We start from the raw sequence: 22,856 nt of genomic DNA, 5'->3' as shown, positions 1-22,856 counted from the left end.
TTAGATATAATGCTAGCAAACATTTGTAAGGTCTATACTACATGTCAGGCACTCCATGAAGTACTTTAAATGTTATTATCTCTTAAATCTTCAAAATCTGTGATAATAGTGCTGTGAATATCTCTGCTTTTGTGATAGAAAATCACACCTAAGGTTGGTTGGATTCTACAAAGTCATACACCTAGGAAGTAATAGATGCGGGATTTGAATCCAAGTCTGTCTGATATCACAGCCTGAGCTAATTGATATAGTTCCTCTTGAAATTATCTTGAAGATATCAATGTAATCCACAAGAAAGTGCTGTGACAGGTATTTCTTAGATACGTTGGATAGTTATGGCATTTGTACTTACTAATACAAATGTCAAGGATGGTAGTCTGAAAAAGAATCCAGAAATTTTTAGTCTTGCGTCATTATCAGTAAATTAAAATGTACTTTGTCTCAAGTATATATGTAACTTTGTCTTAAGTATTAGTGACAGATTGTTAACTTGAATAAAAGCAAAATTTTACAAGCATTTTTTTTTTCCTTTCACTCCTTTGGGGATGATATATTACTTTGTTTTACAAAAAAGCACATTCACATTCATTATTATTTAATCTTTTTGGCAGCCTGGCTCATAGTGTTTTAGAGTTTAGAGTTTTCCATTTTACTTTTGCAGAAAGTTGTGTGATTTGCTCTAAGAGTTTGTAACTGGCAGAATCAGCACTCAGGGCCACATCTTCTGATTCTAGATTCTGTGCATGGTTTATAATACCTCAACTCTCCCATTTAGAAGAGATGCATGTTTAAAATATGTTGAAAACTTGACTCAACTATGTAAAGCTGTTTGAAAACTGACTAAAGTAGGTCTGTAAATATACCTTAGGGTTTCTTGCTTATAAATGTCTTTAAATATTAAAATTCATGTTTGGCTTAATCCTTAATTAATCTATCTTTTCACTTTCCCAGACTATGTTTAATATCAACAAATGTATATTGACCACATTCTCTCATAAATCTTTAACTTCCATATTTTATTTTTTACATCATTGTACATAATTTTCAAGGCATAAACTTGAAGCTTTAGTAAAAATAGTAGTAACTGGAAGACCACCAGAAGTAACTGAATCCTGCACAAAATTAGAGGCCCAGAGGTTGTTACCTAGTCCCCAAAAGGTCCATTTGCTTGTCACTCGGTAGCCAATAATTGAGAGACAAGTGTTGGTGTAAAGAAAGGTAGCCTTTAATCAGGAAGCTGGTGGCCTGGGGAAATGGTGGACTTTTATCTCAAAGACCGTCTCCGCCTCTCCCAGGTTTGCCAAAGGGTTTTGTAGGGGTCTGTGGTGAAAAGCTGATTCATGGTGACCAAACAGGGACGTGCAGACATGCTTGAATGTTTCAGATAATTGTCACGAACTTCCCAGGTGGGAGCTGACCAGCATCATACTTCATTCTCCATGGGTTCAGTTCCTATACTTCTCAAATAAGATCAGGTTAGTAAGCTAATAAAGACTGGCCGTCTGGATTAATAATTTTCCCTCTAATTAGTATACAATGTGAGAGCAAGAGTCATTGTGTTCTGGCAATTAGCTGCAGGCTATGTGGTTTGGGTTACAGGAGAGAACAAGTTTTTAAAGTCAAAGGCTTAATAAAATGGAGTCACTTCTCTTCAGGCTGTTACAGAGGCAAGAACCGAGCTAGGTCTCAGCATCTTAGGTACTGGGCTGGGATACTTGATGGCACCTGATGTGAATCTTCTGCCCTCCTCCCCACCAATGCCTACAAGAAATTGTTTAATACGGTTTTATTGTTACAGTATTTTACAAAACACTTAACTTCATTTATTGACTTTATCTACTTAGATTGATGCTTGAGAGATCATGTGATAAAACTTACCTATTGCAAGATTTGGTAAAATAATCATCATGGGCCGAGCCCGGTGGCGCACTCGGGAGAGTGCGGCGCTGGGAGCGTGGCAACGCTCCCGCCCCGGGTTCGGATCCTATATGGGAATGGCCGGTGCACTCACTGGCTGAGTGCAGGTCACGAAAAAGACAAAAAAAAAATAAATAAAATAATCATCATAAATCTTCAACTCCTTCTTTTCCTGACCTCTGAAGTGTGTTCTTGTTTTTTGTTTTTGATTTTTGTTGTTGTTGTTGTTTTCTTTTTGCCCCCAGCTAAACTCTTGCACAAATGTGTTGCTTCCAGCCTACTTCTAAGTATTTTTCTGGGACTTTCTCCATGTTGTACCCTGTGACTAACGTTTTTATTTGGTACTGGTCTTTCTATGATGTCTTTTTGTAGCTTCCTGGTTCTTTGATGGCGTTTAGCCTAGATCAAGAGCTTCATCCATCTCTGATCCTTTGTGCAGTCCTTATTATAGACAGTTGTGACAAAAATTACATAATTTTTAATGCATCTAGTTATTAACTTATAGCAGAATGAAATCTGTGGTGTAGGAATGCTACACCAGATTCCATCTCCTCTATCTTACAAAGCAGTTCATGAAATCCATTTACTTATCTTTATGTCCAAGGATACTACCTTCAGATCAGTATCATCTCTACCCTGCAACAGTTTCCTAATGGGCATCTTGTCTCTGGTTTAACACCCCCACTCACTCTTTGGACCTTATCAAATACAGATTTCTTTCTTAGCATGACAGCTCTTTGGCCTTGCAACCAACCTTTGATGTACCCCTCACGTATCAAATAAAGGCCCTTGGGTAAGACTTGGTGATGGGGGACTCCCTCAGGATATGAATTTATGTAGTCTGTGCATTTATCGTGACTAAAGTTTCCTCCAGAGTTTGGGTGCTTTGTCCTTATACCTTTTAATGGATGATTTCTTTCTTCTTCTTCTCACTCCTCCTCTGGGAATAAAAACAACTTTGGGCCTTCTTTCTCCTAGTGAGGGCTTGTCAGCATGTTTTCATTCAGTTAGGTCTCATTTTGTTCTCAACTATCTTATGGTTTCAAAAAACTGTAATCTGGTAACTTACCTGGTTTATGCTTGGCATTAGAGTGTGTATAGTCTCGTGACTTTCTATATCCCAACCAGAAGCAGAAGGCTCCTACAGGTTAAAGAGTGTAACCACCACTCCTATTAACAAAGGACATTTCTAGCACCCTAGAAGCTTCTTGCCTTGTACACTTCCACAGCCAGGCAGTATGCCCTCTGCCAAAAGTAACCGGTGTTTTTTATCTCTATCACCATAGATTAGCATTACCTGCTTTCGAATGTTACATAAATGAATGTCACTTTGTGTGTCTGGCTTCCTTTACTCAACATTATGCTTGTCAGATTCACTCATGTTGTATATAGAAGTAGTTCATTTTTGCCATTGCTGAATAATATTCTGTTGTAAGAATTAACTACATTTTGTTTATTCATTCTGCTACACTTGGACACTAGGGCTTATCCAGTTGAGTTATTATGAATAAAACTGCAGTGAACATTCTTGTGCATGTGTTTTGGTGCATTTCTGTGGGTGTGTATACAGGAATTGAATTTCTAGGTCATGGAGTGTGCACATGTGCAGCTTGAGGACAAGCCTGCCAATTTTCCAGAGTGATGGTATAGTTTACAACTGTGGTACAACTTCCCCTCCCACAGTGATGTGTGAAAATTTTAATTGTCCCACATCCTGATCCCCACTAGCACTTGGATTTTTTTCATCTTTTTAACATTTAGCCACTCGGATGTGTCTTGCATTACAATTTAATGGGGATATTCTTGCTGACTTATTTAGCGTTTTGATATCTTCTTTCATGAAGTTTCTGTTCAGCTTGTTTGTCTACTTTTCTATCAGGTTGTGTTTTTCTTATTGATTTGTAGAAAGTCCTTATATGTTATAGATATAATATGAGTTCTTTCTCAGATAAATATATTGTAAATATCTTCTTTCATTCTGTAGCTTGCTTCTTTATTCTCTTAGTGGTATCTTTTGATGATCAGAAATTTTTAATTTTAATAAAGTCCAATTTATCAATTTTTTTTCATTATGGTTAGTGCTCTTGCATCCTATTTGAAAAAACTTTGCCCCAGGGTAATGAATTTCTCCTCCCCTCCAAAAAATATGTATCTTCATATTATCTCTTGAAGCCTTTTTGTTTTACCTATCACTTTAAGTCTGTGATCTATCTATCTGTAATTGATTTTTCATTTGCTATAAGATACAGATCAGGACTTTGTTTTCTTTCTTTATAGATATCTCATACCTTTATTGAAAAGATAACCCTTCACCACTACATTGTGGTGGTTCCTTGTTATAAAACAGGTGGTTATATTCGTGTGGCTCCATGAGTAGTTTCTTGATTATCTATGCTGTATGCTTGTTCTCTTTATTCTTGCTCCAATACCATGTTGTTTTAATTAGTTTCTTTCTAATGTCTTAATATCTGATAAGGTAAGTTCTCTGATCATAAAATTCTTTGAGATTTTTTTTTGAGATTTTGCATGGCTTCTATCTTTTTTTTTTTTTCTTAAGAAAAAGAAACTATTTATTTAATGAATTTACTTTCTAAGTGTATTTAATCCAAGTCCTTCTTTTTCTATATAGATGTTATTGCTATGAATCTTAAAATTATGGTCAGTTCCTGTGAAGTTTGGCTCTGTGAAATACACCGTATTCTCTTTTCCGTAATTTAAATGTGGCTCCCTGTTAGAAATTCTATTTCTTTGTACTGTACATTAAGCTGTTTTGGCAACAGAATATGATTCGCAATTTTTTATTCGTTTTTTTTTGAAGATATCTTTTTTACAATAATGGGCCTCAGAAATGGGATTGGTGCCATGTTACATTCCAGACAAGTTTTAATCAATGTATATTACACACAACTGGCCTTTTACAGAGTATGTTTGTTACCTCGGGGTATAGATGGGAATTGTGCCACAGCAGGTGGATGTGACTTATGGTAATCAGGCACTGGTCTGGTCTACTTGGTGTCTCAGCTGGACAGTCTTAAAGAATCATTTTTGCCATTGCTGAATAGTATTACATTGTAAGAATTAACCATATTTTATTTATCCAGCTTTAAATGTTGAGGAGGTCTCAGAGGTCAGTTTAGGTAGTACGTGGTAGTTGGTGGATGCCACGTAATGACTGTGGTTACAATGAGGGCAGCGGCCTTGAGAAGATTGCCCTGCACTTGCCTGAGCCAAGATTCCTGTTCTTCGTGCCAAGACAAAGTATCCTTCTTAAGGGCAGCTAAGTGATTAGAGAGAAAACAAAGCAAAACAGTCATTTACAAGGGTAGCCCTTATCTTCCCTGCCTTTGATTAGCATCTGTATCTGTTTAAGCTCTGTGCCAAGCTTGCTAATTTCTTTAACAAAGTAACTAAGAGGGGTGGAAGAAAAGAAAGAAAGGAATTTTTTAAAACCGGCTAGGTCTTTTTTCTTGTCTTGTGTATAGCAGACTTTTATTAGTGCTTGTGGATATTCTGCTCTGGTTTAGATTGTCAGGAGACTAGATTGGGCCCATATTTGAAACCAGCATTAGATGTTTTCTGTCTGACAGCAGCATTATCTCTGCACAGGGCTGTTGACTGTTGAACAGACACTTTTAGTATAATGTCCAGTCTCCTTTCAGAGGGTGAGGTTCCTTCTTTATCTGCTTCACTGCTGCAGTCAGCAGGGCTTTTGCTGGTTATCAAGGAATGTTTAATTACCCTTATTAGTAAATGCCCTTCAGTGTCTTTTTGGCCAGTAAGGCTGGTTGCAGATACTGTATCACTTTCAATCTTTGCATCTAGTTCCTTCCGTATCAGCGCCACTAATAAAAGCAGGATGAATGTGCAATACAGCTGATAGCTCACTTTCCCTGGAACTATACCGTTTTATCCCCAGGATAGGAAACAGAAGCTGTTAGCTTCCTGCTCTTTAAAGCTTAGACTTAATTACAGTTATTCTTATATTAAACAGACATTTATTGAGTATATATTATGTTTGCAACACTCACTGGTGCTCACTTTAAACAACCTCTACATAAAGCATGTGACACTACACAGCTTCATTCTCTATCATAATAGCAAAAGCTATTATTTGGAGTACCCTATGTTTTAGGCACTGTACTAAGTACTTTATGTGCATTATTTCATTCAACCTTCATAACAGTACAGCAAACCAGGCTGTTAGAAAGTAGCAGAGTGGGTATTAAGTCCTTGTCTGCCTGAATCCAAAGAAGATGGTGTGTTTACTATATCTTGTACCATCCTCTGCAAAGCTTATGCTCAACCTGGCAATTAAAACATTGCCTTCCTTTCAGAATGCTACTGGAATTATCAGAAGGTTGTCCCATCCTTGAATTAGGCTCTGGGGCATCAGCAGCTTCTTCAGCTCACAAAATTTGACTTGGAAAGTGTACCATTTACCAGGTCCTCAGGCTTTTGTTGGAACTCCTAGTGTATGAAAGAAGGCGCTGCTGTTCATCTTGGGTGTTTTGCAAGTGACAATTGGTAGACACTGGAATCCTTTGGACTGTGAGTGGTGGCTCAAGGAAGCAGGGCTCGTTATCTGCACAGGCAGGGTTAACTCATTAGAGATTCAAGCTGACCCTGATCAGAGCCGGTGGTGACAGAAAGGCTGAGTAGCTACTGAAAGGTTGCACGTCAGTTTTCTCTTGATCACTTGTGGATTCTTGGTGTTTATCATCTGCTCTATCCCAGTCTGTCTTCCCATCCTCACTGCCGCTGCTGAGTGTAGCATTGTACGTGGCTCCATTTTCTTCTCTCAAGTGTCTTCAGACAAGGCCCAGCACCTCTGGGGCTCAGTGACATTGTAGGTTTTATATTCCAGGACTGAGAGGACTCTGCCTGAATTCCCAAATTTGCTTTCTTAAATTTTAGAGACATGCTCAAAACTAGTTTCTTTGGTATCAGAGATGGTTCAGAAATCTCAGAGAAAGAACCTGATACCAACTGGGATAGTTTGGGGGACATGTCCGAAGGTTGGATTCTCTGCCACTTTAAAGTAACAGTTCATACAGTGGGGGTCTGTTCATACATAGCCCATGGCTCTGTTTTATTTAGCCTGCAGAATTCAAAAATTGAAAGCAAATTTACATGAAGTTCTTATTTTCACAATCCTTTCAAAATATGAAAACTTCTGAAATTATGGTCTGCATTCTGACGTGACAATAAATTATTCAAAACGAAATAGAAGCATCCCTCCTTAAGCAGGGCAAGTGTGTTCCAGTAATTTTTTTCTTTTCCTTTTTTTCATACCAGACCAGCTTTACTCTTTTATGTTATCAGCCTGTACTTTATAGAAACTTAATTTTGCAGACCCTGATTAAATTATGTAATAATTATTTGGCTTTGGATTGATAAAAACAGATTTCTACGAGGAGGAATTACTTTAATGTTCTGAAACCATGGGATGGTTTTCTGTGGTACTGGTTTAAAAAAAAAGAAAGTGGATTAGCCACACAAATATATTTAGCCAGATGTATTAGTTTAAAAAGGTTAGCTTCTGTAATTCTAGAATTTCAGTGACCTAATAAGCTAATTGAAATGTATTTCTTGCTTACTTAGCAGTGATTGTGTGTCCAGTCACTGAGATGGAGAAGCGAGGTCTGCTGTACTCTGGCTACACAGTCATTCAGGGACCCAGAGTGCCATTGTTCCCCCATCTTCCATCATGGCTTCCAGGGCCACCCTAGCCATATATACATGTAATCACTGATGACCACAGGGCATGAAGGATGATTTATGGGAGATTTCCCACACATCACTTCCACTCCCAAATCTCTGGGAAATACCCCTTAGCTTTGTGCCTACAAAGAATAAATGGGTGTAGCAATCAGCTGAAGGTCTCTGTCCCACCCATGTGAGGTACATGAATTTAGAGAATGTTTTCAGAGATTCTGTGAAAACAGTTTTCACCCCACCCACAGTGGGTTGCATTGTTCTGATCCATCCAGGTAAGCCAGGGGAAAGTGGGTCCCGGGACACAGAGGAGATACAGTAGGTAGCAGCTCATGAAAATGAGACACTGTATGGGCATGAGAAGTACTACTGTGAGTTTCACCAAAAACCAGAGAGAGCCACTATTCTTTACCTGGACAAAGTTTCTAGTACTTTCTGTGATATTAAAGTCTTGTTGATCAGAACCTGGCATTTGCACATGTCAGGAATCCCATGCAATTTCATGATAAAGGGAGTCATGATAGCAGCTCTTTTTAGTGACCCAGGTTTCCAGATCCCAAAAGATCCAGATGTAATTGCCGTGTGAGCATCAATTGACTTTTTTTTTAATGGAATTGATTTCTTATGTGATTTGTGGAAATTACTCTCAGGATGAAAGTAATTGAGATCCCCAGAGTCTCTATGACACAGAAAGCACATTCAGCAGAGTTCAGGTGCCTGAAATGGGGTAAGAACCACAGTTCCTATGATCTGGGATTTGGCTTTTGGGAATGGGACTTTGAGGATGGATGACTTAGTTTCTCCTCTCATGGTCCCTCTACTTTGCATTTTAAACTGCAGAAGGATTGAACTGCCTGGGCCTCTACACCTATATCAGACTATTGCACACTTTCCTGTCTTAGTCCATGTCTTTGCCTGTCTAACTCTATTTAACCATAAGGATTCATCTCAAAACATCTTGTCTTGGAGTCCTGGGCTGAATCAAGTGTGTCTCCTCTGTGTTCTCACAGCATTCATGTGTCCCTTTATTTTGAGCTTTTGTGTACAGTCCTGGTCCTGACTTTAAGCTCTGTGAGGGTAAGGACTTGTCATACTTATTTTTTATTTCAGTGTCTAGAATGTTAGTTGAACTGCACTGAGCCCTCTTCTTGAATCTCTAACTTAGTTTGCATCTCTATCTATAGTATTAATTCAAACAGTACACCCCTGACAATGTCATGTCACTTTCATCCTTTGACATCTTTGATGTCTTCAGGAAATGATGGTGTCATTCATATACGCTAGCAGTCATGTACTTGTTCTGCGTCAGGCACCGTGCTACACTCTTGGTTTACAAGTCTCTTCTACTGTTCCCGATTACCTTATGAAGTAGATACTGTTAGTCCAGTTTTCAAACCCAAGTCTGCGTGACTTGAGAGTTCAAGCTATTATACACTGTGCTGGAGGTCATGTGATAGGTGTTTTATTTAATCTCACTGATCTATAGCAGGCAGGTGTTACTGGGTAGGACCAGCAAGGCTAGGTGCTTAGCCACAGCTTATGAGATGACTACTGGTAATCTGGCTGTAGAATAGGCAAAGGGTAAGACCCAATTAATTGGTTAAGCTTGCATAATTGAGCACATTTTGACATTAACAAAGTTAAAATCTGGAGAAGCAATCTGAGTAGCCAAGTTTAAAAAAAAAATCTGAGTATACGATTTGGACAACAGGAACTAAAATCTAGGCAGGATGCCTAGACAGAAGCAAACCAGCCACTTCACTGAGTCAAGAGATCTCTCCCTGAGCCAGGGGTCTTTGTGGACTTCCTGCCAATCTCAGGAACCAGCCCAGTGTGGGCAACCAAGCCCAGCCATCTGACTGAAGCAGAGAATGAAGCTATATAATTTAACCATGGTGTATTTGATTTCCTTGAGATAATTGTTTTACAAAATCATTCTGCTTTATAAGCAAACTATAACAGATGGCTGAATCTGGACATAACTGTGGAGACCACTTTTAACATTTTTATTGTTGGCTGAAGCACATTCTGACAATGATGTTCCCAAGTTATTCAACCATTTATACCCACCTGCAAGCACTAGTATATGTTAGCTATTGAAAGAGTGACACGGATGTCACAAGAGGAAGATTTCACCAGGGATTTGTTTAGCACATTGTCATTACCTTTTTGCATGCTGTTTTCAAAACACTCATGGCCAGGTGACACATATTGGTATGCTATAGACTACACATATTCTGAACTGGTCAGTGCCCATTCCCTCTTGACAATAAAATATTTTAGATGTGCAGATGATTCACACATGACCTTTTCTTTGCTATTCCTGTAACTTCATGCAAATGAACACAAAATTTTATGTAACTCATTTTAATATTTATTCTTCCTGGCTAATCAGAAGTTTACTACATTTAGTTTTAGGGGAAAAGAAAGTTATCAGTTCTGCAGTAATAACAAACGATAAAGATTGGAATGCCAAGTAAGTGTTAGCACTATGCCAAAAAAACCCCAAAAACAAACAAGGAAAGCTAAGATGCTAAAATGCTATAGGCCAAAAAGTTCAACCAGCTGCCAAATCCACTATCTGCCTGTTTTTATAAGGAAAGTTTTCCTGGAACATAGCCATGCACAATGCCCATTGTGTACTTATTGTCCATGGTGATTTTGATGCTACAGCAGCAGCAGAGTTGAAATGTTGCGACAGAGACTACATGGCCCCCAAACCCTAAAATATTTACTGACTTTTTTTCTTGCATAAAAAGTTTGTTGAAGCTCACTATAGACTTATCCATTAATGGAGTCCTCATTAACTTTTTTTGTCCGAAGATTGAATACTGTTAAGGTTATTAGCACAGGAAATTTATTTGATCTGTTCAAGGCCACACAGTTAAGTTCTGATGGAGCCAACATTTGAATCAAGGTACTTTGATTTCAGAATCTATTTTTAAAAGTCAAATACTATGCTCCCTGTTCTGTATTGACTTAATGTGTAAATTTATCTTAAAACAAAGAATATTCTTCTTAAACTAGACTCTTCTCACCATATACCAAAATCAACTCAAAAAGGATTAAAGACTTAAATGGAAGACCTGAAACGATAAAACTACTAGAAGAAAACATAAGGGAAACACTCCAATACGTTAGTCTGGGCAAAAATTTTATGGAGAAGATTTCTAAAGCACAAACAACAAAAGCAAGAATAGACATACAGGACTACAACAAACTAAAAAGCTTCTGCACAGCAAAGGAAACATTCAACAGAGTGAAAAGGCAACTGCAGAATGGGAGAAAAATATTTGCAAACTATTAATCCAACAAGAGATTAATATGCAGAATAAACAAGGAACTCAACAGCAAAAATAACAAATAATTTGATTAAAAGATGGGCAAATGACCTGAATAGACACTTAGAAAGAAGACATGCAAACGACTAACAGTTATACAAAAAAAATGATCAGTATTGGTAATCGTGAGAGAAATGCAAATCAAACCACAGTGAAATATCATCTCATCAAAGTTAGGATGGCTGTTATCAAAAAGACAAACAAAAAGTGCTGGTGAGGATGTGGAGAAAAAGGAACACATGCACACTGTTGGTGCAAACGTAAATTAGTACAAGCCATTGTGGAAAACGGTGTGCAGGTTCCTCCAAGTACAAATCGTTAGCTCATTCGCAATTCTCAAAACAGGGAGCATTTTAAAAGAAGCTATGATAGGATAGCATTAACAGTAAGTCATGGAAGCAGAAACAATGAATGTGTCCCCTCCTAATGGAACCAGTCCCCCTCCTCGTGAGAAGTGGAACTGGCTATATCAATGAGATTAAAATGTATATGAAAACAGAGAATGGGGACCTTAATCTGTATATGTTAAATCCCCAAGTTATTTTATTTCTATTAGGTTTGTGATTCAATACAGAAAAACTTTTAGCAAATCTTCTATTTTAGGGGTCTTGAATAATCCATAGAATCTACTTAGTTTTCCACATCATTTCACCTGTGTAGATAGTTACCATCATAACTATATTTCTCTGGGGAAGAAAATCAGGTCATAATGTAATTTACATAAAGCTTGCAAGGGTATTTGACTGACTTGTCAGCAGTTGTATGGTAATATGTTGACACCTTATCACTATCGTATTCAATTATTTTAATGCCAGGAGCTATAGAGGGTAAGCTAATAATGTTCTTCTCTTCCACCTTCCATTCCTTTTTGTGTCTGTCGAAAGAGTTTCTCGGCTATGCCACAGTCAGCTTTTTTCCAGATACTTTTTTTTCCTTCAGAATTTCGTCTGTTTACTTGATGTTAGTGTTTTTAATTCTCTGTCAGTCTTAAAACATTAAAAATGTTTACCTTATCTATATGGGAATTTTAAAATTACTTGCCTTTGCTACTGTAAGAAGAAACTTCTCCACTTGTACCAGTCCTGTACCAGTATTGTGTTTCATCACTGCATCTAACTAGTGGAGGCTGATAAAGACCAGGCACTTTGAGCGCCCACCCCTCCTCCAGGTGCCAGACCCTTGTTGTACCTATGTGAAGATTTCTCCCTGCCCAATCAACAGCGAGTCTCCTTTTAGCCAACTGTGCACTCCCCTAAGAGCTAATTCTGTCCTGTCCGGAGTGCTAGAGCCTAGTGACTAAGTAGCATAACCACCTTGAATGCTCCCTTCTAGCACTTAAAATTGCTGATGTTTTCCCCATGAGCAAACCATTTGGTACATTTCTTCAGGGGCAAGTGACAAAAATATGCAGCTTTTTGATTATTTCAGTTGCTCTGGTGGTCTTGTTTTATTTGTTGACACTGCTTAACTGAGTCTGTGACCTTGGTGAAATAATTAACCTCCCTGAGCTGTGGTAATCAATAGAGTGGGAAAAATAACATCCACTGGGAAGGGCTTTTGTTTGGATTATATGAGACACCACATGAGAAAGTATCTAATGTAATTCCTGATGGATGAGGGCACGAGATAAAGCTGGTTTCCTTCTTTCACGCTCTGAGAACTGAAAATGGCATCTGGCACCCACCAGGCACTCCTTAAATACTTGTGGAATGGTAAAAGAAAGTTTTCATCACTCCCCGAGACAGGCTAATTGCTCAGTCCTATAGATTGTATGTGCAATGAAGTTTTCTGAAATTTTTGCCTGGGATTTCAGAATTTCAATTTAAACCGATGCAGCATTTTATTTTTTTTAATTTATTTTTTTTAATTTATTTTTTTATTTTAACATAACCAAATGCCCTAAGGTAGATTTGTGGTATCATTTTCTAGACCAATTATAAATTATTGCAAGTTGGTGAATTTAACAAAAAAAGCCAGTGTAAAGCTCTAGCTCCTGACTAACTTCTTACTAACTCCCCAGAGATAAATCATCCTTAAAACATTCTAAATCATAGACCAAAAACAATTTTTTTAAGTTAACTTGCAGTGTTAGTATTCTAAAAACCCTAATTCCGTGCCTACTGTTAATGGTCATTGCCAGTTAACACACATTCTAAACATTTGTTAAGATAAGATTTTCTTCAGCCTCCATTTAAAAGTTAAATTTCTTTTAGAAGTTAACATTATAAACATTGATAGACATAAGAAAATTTTCAGAACTACACTTTGTAGTTTTAGGAACCAAATAAAGATTTTTTTCTTGGATTGTTTATAATCTTCAGAAGTAAGGCCATAAACCCAATGACCTTGAGAACATTTCAGTCTCTGTAATTCTCTTTATAATTCTCATTCTACATGTTGTAATTTGTTTGTTTACATAAAGCATTATGGGATTGTAAAAATGTATAATTTAGGAGGTTTGCATAGGGTGATCCTTTATCAAGAGGCCTAAAATTGGACCCTCAGGTCAGGACTTCTGCCATAAAACAGAGATGGACGTTGACAGTAAAGCCCATTCCTGTGACCTGAGCTTACTTTGTCATGCTCTCAATCACCACCAGATTTTTATATCCCATAATTGCAATAGACAAGGGGAAAACATCACAGAGAAACTGTAAGATGTGTGTTTTAACCCAGTTTCTAGCTTCATATAAGTCAGTGGTTTTCTGCTTCTTTTTCAATACCCTGATAACTGAGGAAATGTAATAGGTTTCCATCATTACAGGGAAGTCACCATGGCAATGATTCTCAGCAATGGGGCCAGGGGTCTGTCTCTCCCTCCCCATTGTGAATTACTGCTTTGGAGTATAATGTGATCCAGGTCACATTTCTTTGATTGGCTGCTCTTCTGCTATCTGGCATGAACATCATCACTGAGATTATTTTCAACACCATTTTTTTCATGAGCACTTTCTATGAGCCTGACACATTGATGGTAAAAGGATTGAGCAGGACCACAGAAGTTTTAAGAGTATTTCTGTTCTCTGGTCCTTAAGGTACTAGAAAAAGGCTGTCAAAAGAAAAATAAAAAGCTGTACATTAATATGCTGATATGTAGGTATGTTGTGTACACATTAATAAATGAACCGGCCAGAAGGAGATGCTGTCCGTGTCCAACGGAGTCAGCTGTTATCAGCTGCAGCAAATGGTTATGTCAGAATATGAGCTCTGTTTTTCTGTTTTGCCAGATCTTCTTATTTCCAGGTGAGATATACTCATGTCTAAATGTTGGTGACTTATTTAAATAGTTTTAAAACTCTGTCGGCCAATCAAAATGTATTTGTATTTGCAACCCTGGATGCAGTGACAGTTTCATAAGAAGTCAGGGTTGAGGGGTTCCTTCCAGGTGAGGAACGGTATGAGCCGAGCCCACATGCCTCTTTTGTTTCTAATTATATGAATGAAATTTCTCTGTAATCTTATAATTGTCAGCCTGAACTATCATATAATATATCCAGGATAATCAAGGAATATGTCACCAGGTAAAAGACAATTCTTAAATGTACAATTCAATGACCTATATTTGTGTGACTCAGACTACTAATAAAGCATTTTTTACCTGAGGGTAGAAACATTATTAACTGTCATCAGTATACTTAACCACCTATTTTTCCTCTTTCTGGGAAAATCTTTGGTAATTGTTAAAACACACACATATTCATGATTCACCCCACTCTACCGTGCTTTAATTGCCCAACTTGAAATTAAACATCCCTGGAAAAAACATGCAATTCTCTACATAAATCTCTCTTTTTGTCTTGTGTAACGTTTTAACATTTCAAAGGCTTTCATATCTGCTGTATCATTGTAGGCCTGTAAAATATTCTATAAATAACTCATAATTTTAAAATGCTGTAAAGTTGAAAATGGAGCACATTTGTGCAAGATCAAGATGTTTTCACTCAACTTTTGTACAGGTGATTTGAAATACTCTATCCTGACCAGAGAAAACAAATTCCTATGCCTTTGCTTCTGCTGTTGATTCTCCCAAAACAGTGCTTTCTCCTCAACCCGTGTATGGTTCAAGGTTCAAACCTAATGCTCAGTTTTCACTCTGAGCATCTTATGCTATGTGATATACCAAATTTACATCCCCCTCTGGCTTGTCCTGCTTTGTGTATCTGCCTTACCTTCCGTATCTTGTTGCACACTTCTGAGAGGAAGAGCCTTTTCATCCCAGCCCCTCAGTGCCTTCACCAGCGAGGCTAGTTGAAGCTCTTGGTAAGGAGTTATTCAGGAAGAGTGTAGTCAGGATCAGAGTATCTCAGCAAGCATGGAGTTAAGTTTTAAATCAGACATTTTGATGTCAGGCACACCTGCTTTTGATTCCCATCTTGATCACATACAAGCTGTGTGGCCTCGGGCAAGTTATTCAACCTGCCTGAATCTGTTTCTTCATCTAAAAACATGATAAAACGATAATGGGAAAACACTTATCAAGAACCTGGTAAAGTACCTGGCAGATAGTGGGTGTGAAGATCGGTGACCTTTCTCCCCTCAGTCTCCTATATTATTTTAATCATTCTTCACATTTCCTGTCCCTCCATCCTCATCTATCTAGGTAGTTACTCTCTAAATCCAACCTTGTAATCAGACTTAACTCACTCTCGTAGGTGACTGTGAAAAGAGCCAGGCTTTTGATTCTGATCCATTGGGAGTCAGAGTCTTAATAGATTTGGGACCATGGGTGAATTACTTGGGCTACAATTTCCTCATCTCTTAAATGGGGATAACAACGCTTAATATCACACATGTTGTTAAGAAGATTAAATGAGTCAACATATGTTAAACACCTAGAATATTGCCAAAGCATGGTAAATGTTCAAGTGTTGAATAAATCAAAACCACTATAGAGCTACTGCAAGAAGTTTTAAGCTGATTATAGACAGAGATATGAAGCCTGAACTAAAAAGAGTATCAGAAAATTTGTACTTTCTGTAAACATCAAAGTTGAATTGGAGAATTTCAGTTAGGTTGGGGATATGACATTTATATCACCAGAGTTTAGAGGTTTGAAAACTACAGAGTATTTGCCCAAACCTAAAATTTTGATTCATTTCCACATTATAGTCAGTTTCTTTATACATTTCTGTCCAGCTGGCTGATGCAGTAGCTGAAAATAGTTCTGAGGACCCAGGCTGTGCCCAGAGCTTCCTCGTTCTCAGGTTCTAATCTGCCTCTCTGAATGTGGACAGGCTGTATTTTCAAGACAGTCCCACAGGGCTGCATTGGAAGAGAACCCACACTAGACCAGAGGTTACAAACTTTTCCTACAAAGGGCCAGATAGTGAAGCGTTTAGATGCTATAGGCTGTGTATACAGTCTCTGTAGCAAATCCCTCTTTGTTGCTGTTATTTTACATGACACTTTAAAAAGATAAAAGCCCTTCTTAGAAAAAAATAGGCCACAGGTGAAAGGACGAGTCGACACCAGTTGACGATCCACCGATCCACCGGAGAGAGCCCGTTTATTAGGCAGCGCACACACACACATATATAGGGCTTTAAGGGGAAAGCTGGTTGGCTTAAAATACAATCCCTACTTAGCATACCACATGGGGTTTGGGGGGGAGCTGATTGGTGTGTAATTTGCACCGGTGGGAAGGAGAATACGGAAGAGAAGGGCAACCAGCGCCATGATGGGGTGTGGCCGAGAAGGGCTTATGTGATCGGGGTGTGATCCCTTGGGGCATTTGGGTCCCTACATTCCTCCCTTTTTCTTGTTTTAGGAAAGGGGACGTTGAAGTCATCGAGCTACTTCCTGCTGAACTGGGGCGTTGTGGGGGGGCAAAGGGAGGAAGGTACATAAATACCCATTATGAAACCCCAAAGGAGGGTGGAGAAACAAGTAATTTCAAAAGGGGAAAAGTCCATAAACGTTCCTTGAAGCCACAAGTCGAATATGCACCGGTTCCATTCTTCGTAGTTGGAGACTGGAGGGAGCAGCCAGGCGTCGGTGGCAAGGGCGTGTAGGAATGCGTTCCCTCTGTAAGGTGGTGTCTCTTCAGCATCGGCTGAGGCGCTCACGAGATGAGGCGGGGGGTTCATCAGTATCTAGGAGCTGGTAGTTTCTAAGCAAAAGCTGGTTAAAGGCCTGATTAGAAATTTTTCCCACTTGGGCTTGTTTGATTAACTTGGACGTAGCGAGAGGGATGTTTGCAGGTTGAGAGCAACCGGAGGTGGGGCAATCTGCGGTCCCAGCTAGAGAGCCGCTGATCCGGGTTTGTTTTTCAGTGTAGGTCTCAAATGCCTCAAATTTCCATATATGGGAAGAGGCCTGAAAGCTCCCTGGGTGAAGTGGAAAGAACAGGAGAAGGCCAAGGAGAAGGTTCATGTCTCCAGAATTAGGGGTAGGGCTGAGGTCCGGGATAGGTGGAGTTTGAAAGGGTCGGTAGGATGAGGGATACACTTAAAAGAATTGTGTGTTAAGTTCTTCTGAAGTTTGTTACTGGAGTTCTCGGTGGCCGATGGCGGATCCTGAGTGTAAGGCTTCAGCCTAGAAATATGAATCCATGGAGTAACATGATTACCTGGCAGGGCAAGTTTAGCAACAGTCGGAGTGCAAAGGATGACAGGACATGGGCCTTCCCACTTAGGAGTTAGGGGGGTTTTGGGTTCTGGGGAAGTATAGAATACTAATTGGCCTGGGCTGAGTGAAAGGTTATTTTTGGAAAGTGATGGATCTGGAAGTAGCCAGTCCTGGTGCTTCCATAATTCAGTGCGAAGGTGGGAGAGCAAAGGTAAAGCCATGGCGGGTGGTATGGGTCCTTCAGTTGCTGTGATCCCTGGGGGTAGGAGGGGCCTACCATACATGACTTCAAAAGGGGAAAGATTGGGGGGCCTCTTTGGGAGAGCTCTGACCTTGAGTAGAGCGAGAGGTAGAAGACGGACCCAATCAAGGTATAATTCCAGAGATAATTTAGTTAGTATGTCTTTTAAGGTTCTGTTGGTTCTTTCTACCTTTCCAGATGCCTGAGGTCAGTAAGGGCAATGTAGGTGCCAGGGGAGAGAGAGTGACTGGGAGAGTTTTTGTACTATCTGGGCGGTAAATTCAGGTCCATTATCAGATTGAATGGAAGTAGGCATCCCAAATCGTGGGATGATTTGGGAAAGGAGAGTCTGGGCTACGGTGGAGGCCTTTTTATTGGATGTTGGGAATGCCTCCACCCATCCTGAAAAGGTATCAACAAACACCAAGAGGTATTTGAGGTGCCGGACAGAAGGCATGTGTGTAAAATCGACTTGCCAGTCGGCCGCGGGTGTGAGACCTCTGGCCTGGTGGGAGGGGTATGGCCCAGGTTTGAGAGGGGTGTTAGGATTGGTACACTGGCAGATTGTGCATGAGGAGGAGATTTTTCGTAAGAGGGCTTTGTCAGATGGGGTGACTGAGAAGAAGGCCTGTAAAAACTGGGATAAAGCTTGGGGGCTAGAGTGAAACAGGTCATGGAGCAAGCGAAAGAGAGAGGACTTATCATCATTAGGCGGTTGGGGCTGAGAGGGTGTCTGTGAACCCTGGGAGCCGTAAGGAAGAATGGGAAGTTGGTTTTGTGTCTGTGGGTGCCGTGCCGCAGTGCGTGCGGCGAGGTCAGCCTTACAATGCCCGCGAGTGATTGGGGAATCGTCCCTCTGGTGGGATCTGCAATGAATGACTCCTAATTTACAAGGTAAATGGGATTTGGAGTCAGTGTATAAGTTAAGAGTTTTTCCTTCAGCTAGAACGCAGGCTCGCGTGGCGGCGATAAGTTCGGCCTGCTGGTTGGTAGTACCCTTGGGTAAAGGTTGGGCCTCTATAACCGAATCAAGGGAGACTATGGCATACCCTGCGTAATCAGTGTTTCCTTCCTTGAATGAGGACCCATCCGTGAACCATGTGAGATCAGCGTGAGATAGGGGTCCCTCAGTGATGGAAGTGCGGTAAGGTATAAAATTTTGAAGGCTTTCTACACAGCTGTGCAAAGGGGTGTTGGGGGAATCTGGTATAGGCATTAGGGTGGCTGGATTTAGGGGTGGGCAGGTAGTGAAGGATAGGGGGGTTAGGATTCTGGAAGGTGGGAGGGATTGGAGAGCCTTATAGGTAAGGAGGTGTTTAAGGTGATGTGGTGAGAGAATGGTGAGAGGTGCCCCAAATGTTAATTTGGATGCTTCCTTATACAGTAACTGCCCCGCTGCTAGGGCTCTTAGACAGGGTGCCCAGCCTCGTACAGTGGGGTCCAACTGTTTTGATAGGTATGCTACGGGGGCTAAGGAGGGGCCATAATTCTGTCCTAGGACGCCTAGAGCTTGTCCCACATTTTCATGAACATAGTGGAAAAAGGGTTTAGTTAGATCAGGGAGATGAAGTGCAGGGGCCGTTAGAAGGGCCTGCCGAAGCTTGAGAAAAGGGTGCTGAGGTGAGGAGAGTAAAGGTTCTTCAGGAGGACCCTTACTCATATTATAGAGAGGTCGGGCTAGCAAAGAGAGATTGGGGATCCATGCTCTGAAATATCCGGCTAGACCCAGGAAAGATAGGATTTCTGTTTTGGTTTTGGGGATGGGCAGGTCAGTAAGAAGCTGTTTCCTGTCCAGGGTGATTTCCGTCTTTCCCGGGGAGAGGAGAAAACCAAGGTAGGTTACAGACGGCAAGGAGATTTGGGCCTTGGCAGGGGACACTCAATATCCCTTACCCGCTAGGAAGTTAAGCAAATGGGCAGTGTCAGCTTGGGATTGTTCCCATGAAGGGCTGCATAGAAGGAGATCGTCCACATATTGTAATAAGGTGGACTCTGGATGGTTTAAGTGAAAAGATTTGAGGTCCTGTGCTAGGGTCTGCCCGAAAATATGAGGGCTATCCCGAAATCCCTGTGGCAGGACCGTCCAAGTGAGTTGTTCAGAGTGGCGGGAATGGGGGTCAGTCCATGTGAAGGCAAAAATGTCCTGAGTGCCGGTTTCCAGGGGTATGAAAAAGAAGGCATCCTTTAAGTCCAAAACCGAGAAATGAGTAGAGGTCGCTGGGACCTTGGAAAGAAGAGTGTATGGATTTGATACAAGGGGATGAATGGGAATGACAGCGGCATTAACAAGACGGAGGTCTTGGACGAGCCGAAAGGCTCCATTAGGTTTTTTTACAGCGAGTATGGGAGTATTGAAAGGGGAGCGAGTGGGACGGAGATACCCCTTTTTTAATAGGTCCTGAATGATGGGACTTAACCCGAGGAGGGCTGCTGTGGTTAATGGATACTGAGCCTGGCAAATATATTTGGAGGGGTCTTTTAGTTTTATGTGTACAGGGGAACACTGGGCCAGAGCAGGGCTGGCAGTGTCCCAAACTGTGGGGTTAACAGGGTGCGTTATCATGGATAAGGACTTCTTTGGAGGGGTGGAATTAGTAGGATCTTGGGCTTGAGCTAGCACTAGGAGGAAGGAAACGGGGGAAGAGGAAGAGGACAGGGGCAAAGTAATGGGGACTTGAATGTCCCGACCCAACAAGGGGACGGGGCATTGTGGCATGACTAGAAAGGAATGGGAGAAAACGGATTGAGTGCCTTGAAGGCAGCAGGTTAAAAGAGGGGTTTTTTGGGGAAAGATTTGTTTACCTCCTACCCCGACTATAGGAGAGCTGCTGGAGGTGGTGGGGCCTTTATATTCCCTTAAGACCGAAAAGGTGGCTCCAGTGTCCAGGAGGAAAGATATTGGGTGGCCATCCACAACCATGGATACCCTGGGCTCCTGCTTTGTTATAGAGATGGTCGGGAAGGGCCCAAGGCTCTATCAGTCCTCCTCAGCGAGGCCCACCATAGGTGGAGTCCACGGTTCGGGGGACTGTGGGGCAGTTGGTCCCTCACCCCTTCTGGCAAGGGGGCCATCAGATCCCCAATGTCCCTTCTTTTTGCATTTTGGACAAGGAGTGGTGGGTGGCCTGGCGGTGGGGCAAGCCTTTGCCCAATGCCCTTCCTTTCCACATTTAAAGCAGGCTCCAGGTGGAGGCTTAGAGGTGGAGGCTGTGGGAGGGCGCCCAGGGGGTTTGATAAGCTGGGCCAACATCTGGAAGTTGGCGTGGTCGGCCTTTTGTTTTCGACGTTCCTTTTCCTCCTCTCGATTATGAAAGACTTTGAAGGCCACTGACAGGATTTCGGTCTGAGGGGTTGCAGGACCCTGCTCTAATTTTTTAAGTTTAGTTTTAATGTCGGGGTAGGATTGGGCCAGGAAATAGGTCATAAGGACATGCCGGCCGTCTTCTGAGTTGGGGTCTAAGTTAGTGTATTGTTGAAAGGCCTGAGTTAATCTATTGAGGAACTCGGAGGGAGGTTCCTCCTTTTTTTGGACAATTTCTTGAATTTTTTGGAAATTGACGACCTTGCGAGCCGATTTTTTGAGGCCAGTTATTAAGCAAGAGGCAAAACGGTCTCGAGCCTGGATTCCCTGGGCTGTGTTATAATCCCAATTGGGTTCCTGTTCTGGGACTGCTTGGGGGCCTGGCGGGTGATTCGGATTGGTACGATGGGTGTCAGTGGCATGGGTTTGGGCTCTATCCCAGACCCTGCGGCGTTCCTCGGGAAGGAGGGTATTGGCTAGGAGCATGAAGATGTCATAATGTGTGAGGTTGTAGGCCTGCAGGATCCATTGGAATTCTTTAATGTAGGTGGTAGGGTCGGTAGAGAAAGAGCCTAGTCTTTTTTCTAATTCTGTAAGGTCACCTAGGGAAAAGGGAACATGGACCCTACCTACTCCTTCAGCCCCAGCTACCTCACGTAGTGGGGCGATTGTTAAAGGGGCAGTGGGAGGACCTCGGGAACGGGTGAAAGGGGGGCTTAGTGCGTCAGGAGTAGGGGAGGGTAAAGATGGAGGAGGGGACGGTGCAGGAGGTGCAGAAGGTGACACGGATGACGGAGGAGGAGGAGTGGGCACCGGAGGCACTGGGGGAGGAGGAGGTCAGTAGGGTGGGGGTTCATCAGCAGGGTCGAAGGTGGAAGAATCGAGGGGTGACTGTGAAGATGGTTTACAGGCTAAAAGGAGTTGAGAGGGAGCACAGGAGGAGCAGAGGGCGGGGTTCTGAGCCAAGAGGCGAAAAGCCTCGATGTAGGGGATCTCCTTCCATTTTTTTAGGCACTAGCAGTAGTTAAAGAGGTCTAGGGAAAGGTTGGTGAGGTTTTTCAGAAGGCATTGAAGTGGAGAGTCCCCTAGGGAGGAGGAGGAAGCGCCCATTCTGGTCTCTTAATGGGAATTTAGACAGAAATCGGACAGAGATTAGTGATAAGACAGATCCTTCGGCCGGTTGGGAAAGGCAGGATCCTAGAGGGATTCCCCAATAGGTCACGTCAGTCCCGGCAGGTTCAGGTATGAACCAGGAGGAGAGAAGGGAGGTGTGGGTCATCACTCAGACCTTCACTTCTCTAGGGCAAAAGCCCAGTGCCTGAAGGAACCTAGCGCTAGGAATTTCTGGTCGGGTCCCGGACCCGGGAGGTGGAGAGAAGAGAGTGGTGGACAGGAGGGTGAAAGAGAGGAGAGAACAGAATGGGGCTTTTAACCTCCAAAAATGAAAGTAAAAGTTTACCAGGGCTTTGGAACCTGTTATAGTTTGGGAATTTATGGTGGCCGTGAAGACCGTGGTGGGGTGGTTATGGGTGTTAGGGGCTACTGGACGATCTGGACTCCCTGTGGTAGCCTGAAAAGGGCCGGTGCCCTTTAGAAAAGGGGGCTTACCTAATGATGAGCCGGTGGTGAGTGGAAGGAGCCAGCGCCGAAAACAATGGACGAGGGTGGACGTCAGTGGTGAGCGGTGGAAGGGAGGCCGGTCCTGGCGGGATGGAGTTCCCGAGGGGCGACTCGAGAGGTGCTGCCGCTGTGATCTGAAAAGTGTTACAGCTTG

At 41.7% G+C, this 22,856-nt stretch overlaps 1 protein-coding gene across 1 annotated transcript in view; it reads left to right on the top strand.

Moving 5' to 3' along the window:
• The window catches only part of CDH2 (cadherin 2), a 207,583-nt gene that overhangs the window by 173,021 nt on the left and 11,706 nt on the right, over window positions 1-22,856 (top strand). The window lies entirely within an intron of this gene.

Source organism: Cynocephalus volans, chromosome 13, assembly GCF_027409185.1.
Source record: "Cynocephalus volans isolate mCynVol1 chromosome 13, mCynVol1.pri, whole genome shotgun sequence".
Lineage (NCBI taxonomy): Eukaryota > Metazoa > Chordata > Mammalia > Dermoptera > Cynocephalidae > Cynocephalus > Cynocephalus volans.
This window is presented reverse-complemented; position numbering and strand designations above follow the sequence as displayed.